Raw genomic sequence first — 19,729 nt, forward strand, 5'->3', positions numbered from 1 at the left:
AAACTAGTCTAAGACTTCAGATCATTTAAATGGTGGTGTATCAAAATTTGAATGTAGTTACTGAGAGATTATTTTGCAAGCAATTCAAATATAGCATCTTTTGAAATTCCATCTGATTCCATCAATTTTTCAATGTTAAATTCTTCAGCTGAAATTCCTTATAGCAATGAAATGATTTCTTGCCTCATTCAACTCAGGACTTCTGAACCAATGCCAGTTGGTTGGAAAGGGTAGGTTTCACTCATTATTTCATAACATAAAGGAAGTGCAATGATGTAGAAAATATAATCTGTTGAGGAAATATTGGTTTCTAGAGATTCTCACATATGACGCTTAAAATTTAGTGATCTCCAAATCCCTTCCTGGTTCATTTTTTTTTTTCTCTCTCTCTAAAGTGAGTATTATTCCAGATTTTGCAATAAGTATTACTTAAATGCAGATAGCACTCAACTCAAAGCAAATTATTTTGATGTTACCATTTTAGCTTGATTTTCCCTAATAAGTGAACAAACAATTGACACAAAAAAATAGAATCAAGAAAGGATATAACTGCACATGAAAAAATCACAAATAGGTGAAGAATAATATCTTATTGAAATATTTGTGTATAATAGTATTACAGATCCAATATAATGATGAAAATTCCAAGATGAAAATTCATCTTGGTAGAATAATGACCAAAACCCAAGGCATCAGAAAGTATTTATTTATTTATTTATTATTAAAAATTTGATTTTGATAAAAATTGACTTAGTAATTAAATTATTCTCATAAATTTCCATGGCAAATTAATGATCCCAAATTAAAACTTTTTAGTAAATGAAAAGTGACAATGGAAATAAAATTATTTAACTATAGTGTACAACAGGTTGATCACAGAAATAAATTGGTTTAATGGATTTATTCTAAAAAGAAAATTTATTTAAAAATAAAAATTTATCAATTTTCCATAAGGATAAAATATTTGTGTACATAAGTAGAGAATCAAGTATCAATGCTTTATAGTTAGGGTTCAAAATATCTGCCCATCAAAATAGTGATGAAAAACAACAGGTTCAAATTATTTTATCTTGTTCCCAAGTCTATAGTTTTCATTTTAAAATCTTGTTATCAAAATAAATATGATAATGATAATATCTGTCTTGACTACTATTAGGATTTTTAAGCAATCAATTGAGATAATTATAAAAGTGTTTTGTTAAATTTAAAAACATTATTTAATGTACAATACTTATTATTTTAAACTATGTTAAACATTCATATTTGCATATCTAGTACAAACTAAATTTATAGCATCTTCCTCTAAAGTTCATCTCTATGACTTCTTTATTCTGTCAATAACATAACAATTCTAACAGATTTTCAGGATTTGAAGATCGAAAGCTCAGCGTTCTTTGGGACCCCTTGTCCATCATAACCATAAAAGCCAAAGTGAAAGTGAAGTCGCTCAGTCCTGTCCGACTCTCTGTGATCCCATGGACTGTAGCCTACCACACTCCTCTGTCCATGGGATTTTCCAGGCAAGAGTACTTGAGTGGGTTACCATTTCCTTCTCCAGAGAATCTTCCTGACCCATGGATTGAACCCAGGTCTCCTGCATTATAGGCAGATGCTTTACCATCTGAGCCACCAGGGAAGCCCAAAGAGAGCCCAAAAACCAAAGAGAGGCTGCTAATCAATCAGACTACTGATGCTACAACCAAACTGATGTCACATCTCAATTGCTTCTCAAATACATTTTATCTCATTTTACATATACAGGCATGTGTGCATGCTAAGTTGCTTCAGCTGTGTCTGACTCTTTGTGACCTCAAAAGGGGTCTCTTTGGGTCTGTAGCCTGCCAGGCTCTCTGTCCATGGAATTCTCCAGGCAAGAATACTGGAGTGGGTTTCCATGCCCTTCTCCAGGGGATCTTCCCTGCCCAGGGGTCGAACTCGAGTCTCCTGCCTTGCAGGAGAATTCTTTATCACTGAGCCACTGAGGAAGCCCATATACAGGAATACCTCAGAGATACTTCGGCTTCTGTTCTAGGCCATTGCAACAAAGCAAGTAACATGATATTTTTCATTTCCCAGTAAATATAGAAGTTATGTTTACATGATAGGATATTAAGTGTGCAATAGCATTATGTCCAGAAACCAGTGTTCAGTCCAGTTCAGTCACTCAGTCATGTCCGACTCTTTGTGACCCCATGAATTGCAGCATGCCAGGCCTCCCTGTCCATCACCAACTCCCAGAGTTCACTTAAACTCACGTCCATTGAATCAGTGATGCCATCCAGCCATCTCATCCTCTGTCATTCCCTTCTCCTCCTGTCCCAATCCCTTCCAGCATCAGTCTTTTCCAATGAGTCAACTCTTCACGTGAGGTGGCCAAAGTACTGCAGTTTCAGCTTTAGCATCATTCCTTCCAAAGAACACCTAGGGCTGATCTCCTTTAGAATGGACCGGTTAGATCTCCTTGTTGTCCAAGGGACTGTCAAGAGTCTTCTCCAACACCACAGTTCAAAAGCATCAATTCTTCGGCGCTCAGCTTTCTTCACAGACCAACTCTCACATCCATACATGACCACTGGAAAAACCAGAGCCTTGACTAGACAGACCTTTGTTGGCAAAGTAATGTCTCTGCTTTTCAATATGCTATCTAGGTTGGTCATAACATTCCTTCCAAGGAGTAAGCGTCTTTTAATTTCATGGCTGCAATCACCATCTGCAGTGATTTTGGAGCCCCCAAAAATAAAGTCTGGCACTGTTTCCACTGTTTCCCCATCTATTTCCCATGAACTGATGGGACCAGATGCCATGATCTTTGTTTTCTGAATGTTGAGCTTTAAGCCAACTTTTTCACTCTCCTATTTCACTTTCATCAAGAGGCTTTTTAGTTCCTCTTCACTTTCTGCCATAAGGGTGGTGTCACCTGCATATCTGAGGTTATTGATAATTCTCCCGGCAATCTTGATTCCAGCTTGTGCTTCTTCCAGCCCAGTGTTTCTCATGATGTACTCTGCATATAAGTTAAATAAGCAGGGTGACAGTATACAGCCTTGCGGTACTCCTTTTCCTATTTGGAACCAGTCTGTGGTTCCATGTTCAGTTCTAACTGTTGCTTCCTGACCTGCATATAGGTTTCTCAAGAGGCAGGTCAAACCAGTGTGTGTACCTTGATTTGCAAAAAATGCTTTAGGGAATTCCCTGGTGGTCCAGTGGTTAGGGGCTTCCCAGGTGGCTCGTGGGGTCCTAAAGAGTCAGACACCACTTAATGACTGAGCACACATACCAGTGGTAGGAATCTGCACTTCCCCTGCAGGGGCCCGGGTTAGGAGAGGTGGGGTGGGTGGAGGTTTAATTCCTGGTTGGAGATCTAAGATCTCAAAGCCACTCTATGAAACCAAAAAATACTTTATTTGATAAGGAAGTCAAAGATACAAACTTTCATTTGTAAGATAAATAAGTTCTAAGGATGTAAAATACAACATGATAAATATAATGAACACTGCTGTAGATGTGAAAGGTGTTAACAGAGTAAATCCAAAGAGTTCTCATCACAAAGAAAACAGTTTTTTATTTCCACTTCCCCTGTGGCTCAGCTGGTAAAGAATCCACCTGAAATGCGGGACACCTGAGTTCAATCCCTGGGTTGGGAAGATGCCCTGAAGAAGGGAATGCCTACCCACTCCAGTATTCTGGCGTGGAGAATTCCATGGAGAGAGGAGCCTGGCAGGCCTGGCATGGGGTCTCAAACACTCGGACACGACTGAGTGAGTTTCACTTTTATTTTGCATCTATATAATATAATTGATATTCAGTAAAGCAAGAGAGTTCCAGAAAAACATCTATTTCTATTTTATTGACTATGCCAAAGCCTTTGACTGTGTGGATCACAATAACCTGTGGAAAATTCTGAAAGAGATGGGAATACCAGACCACCTGACCGGCCTCTTGAGAAACCTATATGCAAGTCAGGAAGCAACAGTTAGAACTGAACATGGAACCACAGACTGGTTCCAAATAGGAAAAGGAGTACTGCAAGGCTGTATACTGTCACCCTGCTTATTTAACTTATATGCAGAGTACATCATGAGAAACACTGGGCTGGAAGAAAAAGACTGCCGGGAGAAATATCAATAACCTCAGATATGCAGGTGACACCACCCTTATGGCAGAAAGTGAAGAGGAACTAAAAAGCCTCTTGATGAAAGTGAAATAGGAGAGTGAAAAAGTTGGCTTAAAGCTCAACATTCAGAAAACAAAGATCATGGCATCTGGTCCCATCAGTTTATGGGAAATAGATGGGGAAACAGTGGAAACAGTGCCAGACTTTATTTTTGGGGGCTCCAAAATCACTGCAGATGGTGATTGCAGCCATGAAATTAAAAGACGCTTACTCCTTGGAAGGAATGTTATGACCAACCTAGATAGCATATTGAAAAGCAGAGACATTACTTTGCCAACAAATGTCCGTCTAGTCAAAGCTATGTTTTTTCCAGTGGTCATGTATGGATGTGAGAGTTGGTCTGTGAAGAAAGCTGAGCGCCAAAAAATTGATGCTTTTGAACTGTGGTGTTGGAGAAGACTCTTGACAGTCCCTTGGACAACAAGGAGATCTAACCGGTCCATTCTAAAGGAGATCAGCCCTAGGTGTTCTTTGGAAGGAATGATGCTAAAGCTGAAACTGCAGTACTTTGGCCACCTCATGTGAGGAGTTGACTCATTGGAAAAGACTCTGATGCTGGGAGGGATTGGGGGCAAGAGGAGAAGGGGACGACAGAGGATGAGATGGCTGGATGGCATCACTGACTCGATGGATGTGAGTTTGAGTGAACTCTGGGAGTTGGTGATGGACAGGGAGGCCTGGTGTGCTGCGATTCATGGGGTTGCAAAGAGTTGGACATGACTGAGTGACTGAACTGAACTGAAACTTACTGGGGTAACCATTTCATGACCTATATGTCAAATTATTATGTTGTATACTGGCAACGCACTCCAGTATCCTTGCCTCAAAAATTCCATGGACAGAGAAGCCTGGTGGGCTATAGTCCATGGGGTCACAAAGAGTCGGACATGACTGAGTCACTACCGTAGCTATACCTTAAACCACACTGTGCTGTGTATCAATTATATCTTGATAAACTGGATGGAAAAAATAGTTTATTGCTAAAAAATGCCCAAAAAACTGCAATAGCAACATCAAAGATCACTAATCACAGGTCACCACAGCAAGTATAACAACAATGAAAAAGTTTGATTGCAAGAATTAGCAAAATGTGACAGAGAGACATGAAGTGAGCAAATGCTGTTGGAAAAATGGTGTCTATGGAGGGTGGCCATAATGTGAGGTATGCCTTATAGATCCATTTCTGAAAATTTATAGAAGATGATTTTTTTTCTACAAATTACTATGCAAAGAAGTGATCTGAAGCAATCTACTTTGAAATTTTTGTATGGTGAAAAAAATTCATTGTCACTGTAGATTTTTTAATACCTTCTATCATAAAAACATGGCATACAAATATTGTTTTCTTTTTCAGAGAGACTCTTGTAAAGGACATGCCAAATGTAGTTCATTGAAGATCTGCTTCTCTGGCAAATCTAGTAATTCAATGACCCATTGAATTAGTGTCATTGTGGTTATGTGGTTTGGTTTTCTGCTTTGTAATAAACCTAAAAGCTTTAAATAAATGTGTGTGATTAATTGAAAGTTTTAAGCAGTAGTAAAATGAAGGCAAAGAAGGAACAAAGAGTTATCTGTACTTTATATTTGAGGCAGCGCAGATGACATTTAAGATATAACTGTAAGGAGGAACTAAATTATAGTGTCCATAACTTAGCTGTGTGATCAATTTTATTTTCAGTGGGACTTGGAATAAAATAAGTCAGTAGGATGAATTTTGTTATCCAGGATCACTATTGAAAGTGTTTGAGTGAATTCATTGCATGGAAAAGAGACATTAAGGTTCTTAATCATAAATTTTTAAAAACAGCAATAATGTATGTTATTAAAATTAGTGCAATAGCATCATCCTAAGCATTTACTTTCTTATGATAGGAAGATATTCTTATTTGAAGATTGTTTCCAGGTGATTTCATCATTTCTTATATGTTCTTCAAAAATTTCTGAGAATTTCTACATGAACCCACGTTGATGTAATCTTGATCAATTTAAATTACATGTTTATGGGTCAGCCATACAAGTTAGGCGCATATGTAAATTTTCCTATGTAACTACTGAAATTAAAACACAAGAGGCCCAAATTTTTGGTATTTCTGTCTGAGTACTATGAAATTGGACCACAAAGAAGTCTGAGCGCCGAAGAATTGATGCTTTTGAACTGTGGTGCTGGAGAAGATTCTTGAGAGTCCCTTGGACTGCAAGGAGATCAAACCAGTCAATCCTAAAAGAAATCAACCCTGAATATTCATTGGAAGGACTGATGCTGAAGCTGAAACTCCGATACTTTGGCCACCTGATGTGAAGAGCTGACCCTTGGAAAAGACCCTGAGGCTGGGAAAGACTGAAGGCAAGAGGAGAAGGGGATGACAGAGGACGAGATGGTTGGATGGCATCCCCGACTCAAAGTACATGATTTTGAGCAAGCTCTGGGTGATGGTGAAAGACAGGGAAAACTGGCGTGCTGCAGTCCATGGGGTTGCAAAGAGTCCGACATGACTGAGAGACTGAACAAGGAGTATGAAAGTGAAGTGAACATGTTAGTCACTCAGTCATATCAGACTCTGCAACTGCATGGACTGTAGCCCGCCACGCTCCTTTGTCCATGGAATTCTCCAGGCAAGAATACTGGAGTGGGTTGCCATTTCCTTCTCCAGGGGATCTTTCAGACCCAGGGACTGAACCTGGGTCCTCTACACAGCAGGCGGATTCTTTACTATCTGAGCCTTCAGGGAAGCCCCTGACTAGTATAACAGAACCCAAATCAGTGTGTGGGAAAATACTATAATATATCATAGTACAACATTTCTTTAAACATTTTAATGAAATCTAGGACTGGTACAAGGTAAAATATGAAGGCATTGAGACTGGCAGGACAAGTCATCTGTAATTATGTTACAGCTTTTAAAATGAAATTGTATAGATTTCCATGTTACTCTTTAAAAAAAAAAAAAGGAAGAAAAGCAAAAGAAGCAAGCAAGAAAAGAAGCAGAACAAAAGTTTTGTATTATTCACCCACAACTGCTTTGGACCAAGTGGTATCTGAGTGGTACAAGCAATACCTTCATCCTTAATGCACAGACCAAGTATGGAGAGAAACAAATTGACTGACTAGTGATATTAGCATCTGAACTGGTCTTAAGAGATAACATACATTATCATGTCGAGTCACAGTGTTATTCCCTATGTGCAAAGTTCAAAGGGATATGGTGATAACCAAGTTTACCTCAGTCCCCAAAAAATACATGTATTTTTCATTAAATGATTGAAATTTTTATGACTACAGTGAAGTTTTTAAATATTTTTTTAAGTAGTCATTTCTTCTATGGTTAGTGAATGTATATTCTGGATTTTCCAGATCAGTCCAGATTTCATGCAAACCTTTGTTCAATGAAAGCTAGTCTCTAAATGTGTAATTAAATGTAATTTGCTCTTTGCATTATTTTTGTGTAATTCAGTTTACAAAAGAGAAAGAAAGAAAAAGTCCATTATTAGACATGCTCTGGTTTTAGATTCAGAATACATACACATTTTATCTACAGCCTAATAGCATAATATTCTAATATTGTGTTTTTTAATTCATTATTAGCACATGGTGTACCTCTATTGAACTATAATCTCCTAAGTCCTTAGCTCTCATTTCCTGGTTTAAACCAGGCAAGTTTTAAAATCTAAATTCACCTCAACTAAGTGGATGCTTTCCACTTTGATTGATAATTTTCCTCTCACTTTCTTCCTCAAAACTTAATCTGCATTCCCAATTCCATTTTGCAGCACCCCCGCAGGACTAGCAAAACCAAGCTGTGGGGTTGCTGTCTGTCTGCCTCTTTGTTGCTATTCACATTCAGATCCTTGTTACTCCTCAAGTAAACTACACAACTTCTGATTTCTGGCTTCCATTCCTCAACCTATGTTCCATTCAGCTACCAGAAGTATCTATCTGAAATGTGAACCTGACTAAATGATTCACTCAGGCAAATGATCACCCTCTTCAGGCTTGTCTCTGATTACTCCATGCCTCACAGTGGATTTTCTGATCACACTGGTTTATATGTCCCTCCCTTATGACTCCATGCCAACTTTGATGTGTGCACCCCTACCGTATTAAAATTTTTCTTTTCATATTATGTCACTATTTAAATAACAGGGAATGGAGTCTTTCAATAAGTTCTTTTTGCAATCTTTTGAAAATGATAACCGGTTCTCCAGTTTCTTTAAACCTCTCTAGGAAAATTCTTTAAGGTGTTAAGAGAGGAGAGAAGAGAACTCTGTCTATGAGCAGCTGTGATGTGTCAGCCAGTTTCTGTAGATGGTCTTACTAAGTCCTCACACCAACTGTATGACATGGTGATTACTTTATAAATAAAAAATGTTAGTACTGAGCAAGTTTACATTGTCAAAGGCAATACCTCTTGTAAAAAAGTGGAGCCTCATGTATACATATATCAAATCACCATGATGTACACTTTAGACATCTTACAATTTTGCCACAGTAAAGCTGGAAAAAAAATCATTTTTTTAAGTAGAGGGAAGAAAGTGGAGTTTAGAATCAGCCATTTGACTTCAAAGACCAAAATCTTTACACTGTACCACACTCAGATTTTAGGTTTGTCATCAAGGTTAGTGTATCACGCTGTCTGGGAGGTTAGAACGTCTTTGTTTGATTCAGTCTTACAACCCAGAATAGATTTTTGGCTTTGATGATTACCGTGGTGACTTATCATCTTCCCACCACAAATGACAATGAGCCAATGATCTCTCTCCTGGATACTTAGATATTTTTGTCCAAAAGGACCACCAATTCTCAGGGAAGTCCCTCCAGATGAAACTTGGGCCAGATCTTGCCTTGATCTATGTTCACTGGGTAATCCATTCTAGGTAGCTGGCTCCCCAGTCATGAATCAACCACACAGATGGGAAATTTCAGTAAACAGTATGTCTCAGAGTCCAGAGAAAAAAAATGTACAATGCCTTAGAAAACATTTAAAAATTATATATATTCTATATATATATAATACATATTTAGTTGAATATTATATTTTAACTTGAAATATATATGTTAATGTATATAACATATAATGTATGTATATATAATATACAGTATAACATGTTATATATTAAGATAATATGATATATTATATGCATATATAATGACATTTTATATGTGTATATCATATGTATATAATATATGTTACATATATATGTAACATATATGTTATATATATATAATTCACAATTCAGAATATCTGGCTAAAGAGTTTGGGGACAGTAGAGCCAACTGTATGAGGTAAACTTTATTTTTCTTTGAGTGAGAGTCACTCAATTGTGTTCGACTCTTTGTTGACCCCATGGTCTATACAGTCCATGGAATTCTCCAGGCCAGAGTACTGGAGTTGGTAGCTCTTCCCTTCTCCAGGGGATCTTCCCAACCCAGGATCAAACCCCGGTCTCCTGCACTGCAGGTGGATTCTTTACCAGCTGAGCCACAAGGGAAGCCCAAGGATACTGGAGTGGGTATCCTATTCCTTTTCCAGCAGATCTTCCTGATCCAGGAATCAAACCGGGACCTCCTGCATTGCAGGTGGATTCTTAACCAATTGCGCGATGAGGGAAGGCCCCTTTTTTTTTCTTTGAAAATAGACATTAATACTTTGACATGAAGCTGATCAGATGGCAAAAATAAGGTTAGAGGACACAGAAAGATCATTATGTCCATTCCTTGGCAAAATGTGCTTGATAGAGAAAAGAGTGCCTCAGAGGCTACACAGCTATGACAGAAAACTAGTTTGTGACAGAATAACAGGGGTAAAGATCTTATTTGGCTAGCAGGGAAACTGCTTGTCACCAAAAAAAAAAAAAGTCTATGGAAACTAAAACCTTGTGTTCTGGCCTATTGAGGAGAATTTCAAACAGAGGTCCATGATGGATTGGTTGTCACCATGGACAATGCTTTGCCTAATTTTGCCTTATTTTCCCCATCTTTTTCTTTCTCTCTTGATTTTTAACACTTCCCTGTAATTTCTGGTGCCTAAAAAAATACAGTGTTTGTAGGAAATATTCTGATTCAAATACTGACACATAATTTGAAAAATTTAAAATTCTATGGGCAATAGTACTATGTTCTATGTGCATTAGAATTGAAACAGCATAGAGCATTTCAAAAACTTCTTGTTTCACATTGAATAACATGTTAAGCAAAATAACCTGCAAAAAGTTAATTTGTTTAGATTTAGAGTAGGCCTAGGGTAAATTTTAAATTTTACTTGTCTCTAGCTTACTTATTTTTCTAGTATTTATTTGACTTTTCCAAAATCAGACAAATATTCACTTAAAGCTAATCGTAGAAACAAAAGCAACATGGAGGATTTGACATTTTACTCTACTTTACCACCAATTTGTGCGACTGGGAAGAACAAGTTTTCGCTGTCTGGAAGAAAAATATATTTATAACATTGGCCTACTTGCACAGAGTAAGAATTCATATTGAGAAAGGGCAGTAGCTCTTCCTTTCATTTGCTACCTCAGTAGAAAAAGAAAGTAGGCAAGTGAAATCATCTACCAGGTGCATTGACAAACATATTGTCTTTATTCAAGGCACGTATACATAATGTTTTAAAACAGTTACCATGTTCAATAAGACCACAAATCCTTGTATTTTTAATACAAATTACAACACGATATTTTTTCTCCATTTAAAATATTTGTGAGGACAAATATATGTCCAGGGGAATAACTTCTGAAGTTAATATTTTAAAATACTAAATGAAATAATTTATGATTATATATAAACACACATATGCATGTTATAAGTATTCATATTTGTAGAACGTTTCCACATATCTTATGTAGATATTGAATTCTTCAGTGAGATATATGTGGAGAGAATGGAAATAAGTTTCCTGTAACTGGCAAACCATGTACATGGTGAATTTCCCTGTAAGTAGTTAAGTTGAAGAGAAAGGTGGGGGATGAAAAGAGGTGGTCAATAATAAATTCAAATTTACACAATAAGGACAGGATTTGATAGTCCAAAAACATAGCATACATTTCTTTGTAGTATGATATTATATTAACATTAAGATAAATACATGCCAAATGAAAAATAAAATGTTTGAAATAACTTAAGTTCAACTCCAGAGAAGGCAATGGCACCCCACTCCAGTACTCCTGCCTGGAAAATCCCATGGACGGAGGAGCCTGGTAGGCTGCAGTCCATGGGGTCACTGAGGGTCGGACACGACTGAGCGACTTCACTTTCACTTTTCACTTTTCACTTTTATGCACTGGAGAAGGAAATGGCAACCCACCCAGTGTTCTTGCCTGGAGAATCCCAGGGACGGGGGAGCCTGGTGAGATGCCGTCTATGGGGTCGCACAGAGTCGGACACGACTGAAGTGACTTAGCAGCAGCAGCAGCAGCAGCAGCAGCAAGTTCAACTCATATTAAAATATGGTTGCATTTAATAAGATAACATTTTACAAACCACTCACACAGACTTTCTGTATCCAAATTGTCCAGAAAATATCAGCTCTTCTTGCTGAAAAAAATTGGTGTAAAATCTTTTAAAAATAAAATTTACAATAAAATAGAGCCACCAGAACAATAGTATAAATTATTAGATAACTATGAATATATATAGATATTTTGTTACAGGTAGAGGCAGTTTGGGGGGATTTTAAACACAGAGATATTAGAAGTCTAGGACAGGATTTTTGTATTTAGAGAAGTATTTGTTTTATGAGTGTGTGTGTGTGTGTGTGTGTGTATGTTTTATGAAGGGAATAGAAGGAAAGTACTCAATAGACTAGGACCTCTAATATGAAATTTACCAGCAGTGTAAATAACTATTCCCAGAACAACTTCAGATCTAGAATTTAATGTCATATCATAAGAGCATCTCCTTTACTTTTGTAGGCATGTTATTATTTCTCCACATTTTGAACTTTCATGTAGTCAATTTGTTTTAGAAAGAATAATGCTATATTGTGTTATTTATATGTCAGAGAAAGATGGATACATTTAAGTGATGTTATGGAATAGACATATAATCTCTATTGTCAAATATTTTAGTGCTCTCTAAGAAGACCAATTTTATTATTTACAATAGAGATGAGTGCATTCTTTACCAAAATTTTAGGCTTGTGTGGGATCATTTATTATTCTAGTTAGCTAAATTGGTTAAAAATCCTCCATTTTAATATCTGACTTTGCTTTTTCCCTAAGCACATAATAATTATTCTGAAAAACAGAATTTAGATTAATTTTTATTCTACTATTGCTGCCACTGTCTTGACTTTCATTGGCACAGTACAAATATGAAGTCTTCATAGACTTGAATTAAATTATAATATATATTTTTAAAATAAAATTTTAAAATGTTGAGCTACATAGAGAAAACAAACGTACAATATTAGAAAATTATATTTCATTTTTCACTTGATGTATGGTTTAATCCTGGTTGGTGAAAATAATATTTGAGATGTTTATCTCAATGTCTTAACATGCAAAACTTTCCACCTTATCTGTTATAAATTTTGGATTATCGTGGTCACCAGTTTTGTAAAGTGAAGTCACTCAGTCGTATCTGACTCTTTGTGACCCCGTGGACTGTAGCCCCCCAGGCTCCTCCGTCCATGGGATTCTCCAGGCAAGAATACTGGAGTGGGTTGCCATTTCCTTCTCCAGGGGATCTTCCAAACCCAGGGATTGAACCCAGGTCTCCCACATTGCAGGCAGACACTTTAACCTCTGAGCCACCAGGGAAACCTAGAATACTGGAGAATACAGGTCTCCCGAATTGCAGGCTGATTCTTTACCAGCTGAGCCACAATTTTGTAAAAGAAGAGCAAAAATTGCATTAGTCAATGATTCTTTGTCAAGTTGTAGCATAAAATATTGCTGTATTTTGCAATTTTTTTTCATTAATAGTAAAAGCTTTGATTTTAAAGAAACACTTTCAATTCAGGGCCAACAAAGATAAGATTCCTCAAATTTGAGATATCCTATGGTAAGCCCAGGTAGGCAATTTCTTAACAAGTATTATTCCTGCACTTGAGAATAAAGATTAGTCAATAAAATGTAAGCTATTTCTCTGAATTCATTTTATTTTCAATTTATTTTAGAATCCTTGCTTTTTCTAGGGTTACACTCTATGTTCACAAGTTTTTACACCAGAACATGATAAAATATACAGATACATTCAACTCATGTTTTACTTAGGGAAAAAAAAAAAAACCCTAATGAATTTTCATGGTTTGTTTTGAGATTTTTGGTCTTAAATAAAGTCTGTTAATTTAGTTGTTACAGTAATTGGTAGAAATGATCATTTATGCCACAATTGATTTTGAGAATTCTTAAACAAGTTATGTACAATCATGGATGTAAAAGTAGAAGTGATTTATTACCTGCAGAAATATAAAATCTAGCTATAGAGAAAAGAGGGATTCCCTGGTAGCTCAGCCGGTAAAGAATCCGCCTGTAATGCAGGAGATGCTGATTCGATTCATGGGTCGGGAAGATCCCCTGGAGAAGGGAAAGGCTACCCATTCCCGTATTCTAGCCTGGAGAATTCCATGGACTGTATAGTCCATGGCATCTCAGAGTTGGACACGACTGAGCAACTTTCACTTCACTTCATATCATGGACAAAAGAATTATGTATGCTAACCAAAAAGACACATTTTGGGGAATGACAACCTCACAACACCTTTTTCTAAAGGAAATATCCCTGTTTTCAGACTCTGCTGGAAGGTTATTCTCAAGCTGCCATTTTTTGAATAATGGATAATTGCAAGTGTGATTTTAAAATATATATATACATATTTATTTACTTTATTTTTCATTTTATTTTAGTTTTTGGCCACTCCATGTGGCATGTGGGATCTTAGTTCCCTGAGATCCCAAAAATCAAACCCATGCTCCCTGCAGTGGAAGAATGGAGTCCTAACCACTGCACCACTGGGGAGTTCCCCAGTAGTGTGAAGGGAAGACTTTGCAACAGCCCATTATGTGGAATAAAGGCTGAGTGAAGCCATGCATATGCATTTTTGGGTACTTAGGTTAATAAATACCTCAAGAGTCAGTGTAGCTTACCAGGTCCTGAAAGCTGAATTCAGACGAGGATGCCTATATGGGACCAAATGAAAAGTCAGGTTTTGAAGTGGCATAGAGTGAAAAGAAACCAAAAGAACCAGTTACTAGAAGAAAGAGAAACACTTGTGAAGAGTAGGACTGGGTCAAGGATGACAGAATCCTGGGAAGTTCTTGATTTCTTGCTCTTAATGATACCCCACTCCAGTATTCTAGCCTGGAGAATCCCACGGTCATATATCTCATTTATTATTTTAAACTCTTAAAACATATAAACTATGTAGTGAAAGCAAAAACAGATGGCAGGTCTGTTTTAGTCTATGGGCTATGGTTTGCCTGGCTTATGAGAATGCACTGGGATTCAAGAGTTCTCAACTTTACTATTGTGTGATGCTGTTGTTCTTCAGTCACTGACCCCATGGACCTCAGCATGCCATACTTTCTTGTCCTTCACTCTCTCCCAGAGTTGCTAAAACTAATGTCCATTGAGTTGGTGATGCCGTCCAACCATCTCATCCTCTGTCACCCCCGTTTCATTTTGCCTTCAATCTTTTCCAGCATCAAGATCTTTTCCAATGAGTCAGCTCTTCGCATCAAGGGGCCAAAGTACTGAAGCTTCAGCTTTAGCATCAGTTCTTCCAGTGAATATTCAGGGTTTATTTCCTTTAGGATGACTGGTTTGATCTCCTTGTGGTCCAAGAGACTCTCAAGTCTTCTCCAGCACCACAGTTCAAAAGCATCAATTCTTTGGCACTCAGCTTCCTTTATGATCCAATTCTCACATCCGTATATGACTACTGGGTAAACCATAGTTTTGACTATCTGGACCTTTGTCAGCAAAGTGATATCTCTGCTTTTTAATATACTAAGTTTGTTATAGCTTTTCTTCCAAAGAACAAGTGTCTTTTAATTTCATGGCTGCAGTCACCGTCTGCCATGATTTTGGAGCCCAAGAAAATAAAATCTGTCACTGTTTCCACTTCTTTCCCATCTATTAGCCATGAAGTGATGGGAAAAATATCATAATCTTAGTTTTCTAAATGTTGAGTTTTAAGCCAACTTTTTCACTTTCTTTTTTCACCCTCATCAACAGGCTGTTTAATTAATTCCTCTTTATTTTCTGCCATTAGAGAGTGATGCTGAGGAAGTGAAATTCTTTCTGGGCCTCATTTTCCTCCTTTACAGTGACTTAACAAGCAAAAAGAGCTTAAAAACCCATCCACCTTTCAGTTCAGTCGCTCAGTTGTGTCCCACTCTCTGACCTCATGGACCGCAGCACGCCAGGCCTTCATGTCTATCATCAACTCTTGGAGTTTACCCAAACTCATGTCCGTTGAGTTGGTGATGCCATCCAGCCATCTCATTATCTGTCGTCCCCTTCTCCTCCTGCCCTCAATTTTTCCCAGCATCAGGGCCTTTTCAAATGAATCAGCTCTTTGCATCAGGTGGCCAAAGTATTGGAATTTCAGCTTCAACATCAGTCCTTCCAATGAACACTCAGGACTGATTTCCTTTAGGATGGACTGGTTGGATCTCCTTGCAGTCTAAGGGACTCCTAAGAGTCTTCTCCAACACCACAGTTCAAAAGCATTAATTCTTCGACACTCAGCTTTCTTTATAGTCCAACTCACATCCATACATGACTACTGGAAAAGCCATAGCCTTGACTAGATGGACCACTGTTGGCAAAGTAATGTCTCTGCTTTTTAATATGCTGTCTGGGTTGCTCATAACTTTTCTTCCAAGGGGCAACCGTCTTTTAATTTCATGCCTGCAATCACCATCTGCAGTGATTTTGGAGCCCCCCGCCAAAATAAAGTCAGCCACTGTTTCCACCGTTCTCCATCTATTTGCCATAACGTGATGGGACCAGATGCCATGATCTTAGTTTTATGAATGTTGAGCTTTAAGCCCACTTTTTCACTCTCCTCTTTTACTTTCATCAAGAGACTCTTTAGTTCTTCTTCACTTTCTGCCATAAGGGTGGTGTCATCTGCATATCTGAGGTTATTGATATTTCTTCTGGCAATCTTGATTCTAGCTTATGCTTCCTCCAGCCCAGCATTTCTCATGATGTACTCTGCATAGAAGTTAAATAAGCAGCGTGACAATATACAGCCTTGACATACTCCTTTTCCTATTTGGAACCAGTCTGTGGTTCCATGTCCAGTTCTAACTGTTGCTTCCTGACCTGCATACAGGTTTCTCAAGAGACAGGTTATTCCCATCTCTTTCAGAATTTTCCACAATTTACTGTGATCCACACAGTCAAAGGCTTTGGCATAGTCAATAAAGCAGAAATAGATATTTTTCTGGAATCCTCTTGCTTTTTCGATGATCCAGCGGATGTTGGCAATTTGATTTCTGATTCCTCTGCCTTTTCTAAAACCAGCTTGAACATCTGGAAGTTCACGGTTCATGTACTGCTGAAGCCTTGCTTGGAGAATTTTGAGCAATACTTTACTAGCGTGTGAAATGAGTGCAGTTGTGCAGTAGTTTGAGCACTCTTTCTTCTCCATGGGACCACACGTGAAGAGATACCCTATGTCCAAGGTAAGAGAAAACCCATTAAGATGGTAAGTGTTTTATACTGTATTTTAAGGGTTTATTTATTTGATGCTTTAAAACTTATTTCCCCAATATTCAGTGTTAATTGCTATGAAAAAAATCTGTTGTTGTTCAGTCATCCAGTCATGTCCAACTCTTTGAGACCCCATTGACTGCAGCAGGCCAGGCCTCCCTGTCCCTCACCATCTCCGGGAGTTTGCCCGAGTTCATGGCCATATAGCTATCTTATCTTCTGACACCCTCTTTCCTTCTGCCCTCAGTCTTTCCCAGCATCATGGACTTTTCCATTAAGTTGGTTTTTTTGCATCAGGTGATCAAAATACTGGAGCTTTAGTGTCAGCATGCATCCTTCCAATGAGTATTCAGGGTTGATTTCCTTTAGGATTGACTGGTTTGATCTCTGTGCTCTCCAAGGGACATTGAGGAGTCTTCTCCAGCACCACAGTTTGAAGGCATCAATTCTTGGCACTCTGCCTTCCTCACGGTCCAGCTCTCACAACCATCCATGACCTCTGGGAAGACCACAGCCTTGACTATATGCACCTCTGTTGGCAGAGTGACGTCTCTGCTTTTCAACACAGGTTTGTCTTGGCTTTCCTGCCAAGAAGCAATCGTCTTCCAAGTTCATGGCGGCAGTCACCATCTACTCATTTTATTATTATTAAAAAAGTAAAATCTACTGTAAATATAAATAAAGATACGCCCAGCCAAGATTATTTAAGCAAAAAATTTGTTTATATCTATTTTATAAGTAAGATCTTGGTCTTGTTTTAATTATTGCCCCGTTAAGGTAGTGGTCTTCTGACAATACTTTCTCCAGCTTCTTTTATTATCTGTAGTCTTCTGGGCTTCCCAGGTGGCGTCAGTGGTAAAGAATCTGATTGCCAGTGCAGGAGACATAAGAGTTGTGGGTTCGATCCCTGGGTCAGGGACAATCCTCTGGAGGAGGGCATGGTAACCCACTCCAGTATTCTTGTGTGGAGAATCCCCATGGACAGAAGAGTCTGGGGGACTAAACGCCATAGGGTCACAAAGAATCAGATGCAACCAAAGGGACTTAACATGCAGGCATGCACAGGTAAGTGTGATGAACAACTTTTTGTGTGAGGAGAGCGGGTCATGGCTCTATGATTCTACTAATTCTTATGTTTATTCAGGTGTCCATGTCTGTGGGTGCTAATTTGCTTCAGTGGTGAACAGACAGCAAATAAACAGAAAGTAACTAAAATTTTAAAGGCATTCATTAAATTTTTTCTTCTACTATTATAAAAGCAAGTTGAGTGTCAAAGATAGTTACTTAATTTTTTTAAAAAAACTACTGGTTTAGTTTTTCCTCCTTGTCCTTCTAAGTTATTACAGTTTAGCCTAGTGCATGCACGGTGCTCTGTACACTCAGTCTTGTCTGACTTTTTACAGCCCCCTGGACTGTATCCCACCAGGCTCCTTTGCCCATGCAATTTTCCAGGCAAGAATGCTGGAGTGGGGTGTCATTTCCTACTCCAGGGGATCTTCCCAACCCAGGGATTGAACCTGGGTCCCTTGCATTTCCTTTATTGGCAGGCAGGTTCTTTACCATTAATGCCACATGGGAAGCCCCCAAGTTTAGCCTGTGTATAACACTTAAGAGTGCTGAAAAGTGAACCTCAATTGTTGCTTTAATACATGATTTCTTTTCAAAACTCGGTCCCTATAATCATGATTCCATTTTGTACCATTGTTTGAATTTCATTTTTTACTGTATTTTTATTTCTTGTTGTTAGAAATACACTCTGCTTCTCTATTTCCACTCATAACTGTGAATATTTCTTAGCATCATTCTATGTTTTATTAAAAAGCTACCTGAAAACTGAAATTATCATATTAATATTAAAAATGTAAATGTATTCTCACATTAGAGACTCAAGAAACAGGGTGAAATTTGTTTTCTAGGCTCTCAAATGTTGCATTTATCTTTTGTTAGGGCTGAATTGCAGAGAAGGCAATGGCACCCCACTCCAGTACTCTTGCCTGGAAAATACATGGACAGAGGAGCCTGGTAGGCTGCAGTCCATGGGGTCGCTATGGGTCGGACACGACTGAGCGACTTCATTTTCACTTTTCACTTTCATGTGTTAGAGAAGGAAATGGCAACCCACTCCAGTGTTCTTGCCTGGAGAATCCCAGGGACGGGGGAGCCTGGTGAGATGCCGTCTATGGGGTCGCACAGAGTCGGACATGACTGAAGCGACTTAGCAACAGCAGCAGCAGCAGGGCTGAATTGATCTGGGCAAAATTGTAACACAGGTGAAGTTAACCTCATATTCTAATTACCTAGTGCTTTCTTGGTCAAAGGCGCCAACCTCACCTCTAAACTGGGACACTCACTTACCTCTCTCCACCTTGTAGAATTTAAACCCCACAGCTTTCTTATCCTCTTTTTCTCTGTTTTCACTTCTCACATACTGTTGTGCTCTACAGTTATCTAATAACCTACTGATGATATATCTGGATATTTGTATTTTAATAAGGATCTTTCCAGAACCAATAGGATATCCTCAAAGGTAGTGGAGGTCCTATCCGAGGAAGGTGCCTTCAAGCCCAAGTCCACTCTGCCTACATAGTAGGATAGTTTTGCTTGGTCTATGTCTGTCTATCTGTCTATCTATCTATATCTTTAAATTTAATCCAAAAAATTCAACTTAATCCATTTGTAAAATTTATGGGGACTTTCCTGGTGGTCCAGTGGTTAAGAAGCCACCTGCCAGTGCAGGGGACACAGGTTTGATCTCTGGTCTGGGAAGACTCCACATTCCACAGAGCCACGAAGCCCCTGTGCCACAGCTACTGATACCACGCCTTGAGCCTGCGCTCCACAACAGGAGAAGCCACCACCGAAGCCTGCACATCACAGCTAGAGAGTAGCTC

General features: G+C 38.3%; 1 long non-coding RNA gene across 1 annotated transcript; it reads left to right on the plus strand.

Annotated features, from left to right (window-relative positions):
- Positions 1–3,673: 3,673 nt before the first annotated feature.
- On the plus strand, positions 3,674–17,478 carry LOC129641429 (uncharacterized). The gene is made up of 3 exons (XR_008709324.1): positions 3,674–3,758; positions 16,650–16,810; positions 17,240–17,478. It is a non-coding gene; the product is annotated as an uncharacterized LOC129641429 (long non-coding RNA).
- Positions 17,479–19,729: the final 2,251 nt, after the last annotated feature.

The sequence above is a fragment of the Bubalus kerabau genome, chromosome 1 (assembly GCF_029407905.1).
Source record: "Bubalus kerabau isolate K-KA32 ecotype Philippines breed swamp buffalo chromosome 1, PCC_UOA_SB_1v2, whole genome shotgun sequence".
Taxonomy (NCBI): domain Eukaryota; kingdom Metazoa; phylum Chordata; class Mammalia; order Artiodactyla; family Bovidae; genus Bubalus; species Bubalus kerabau.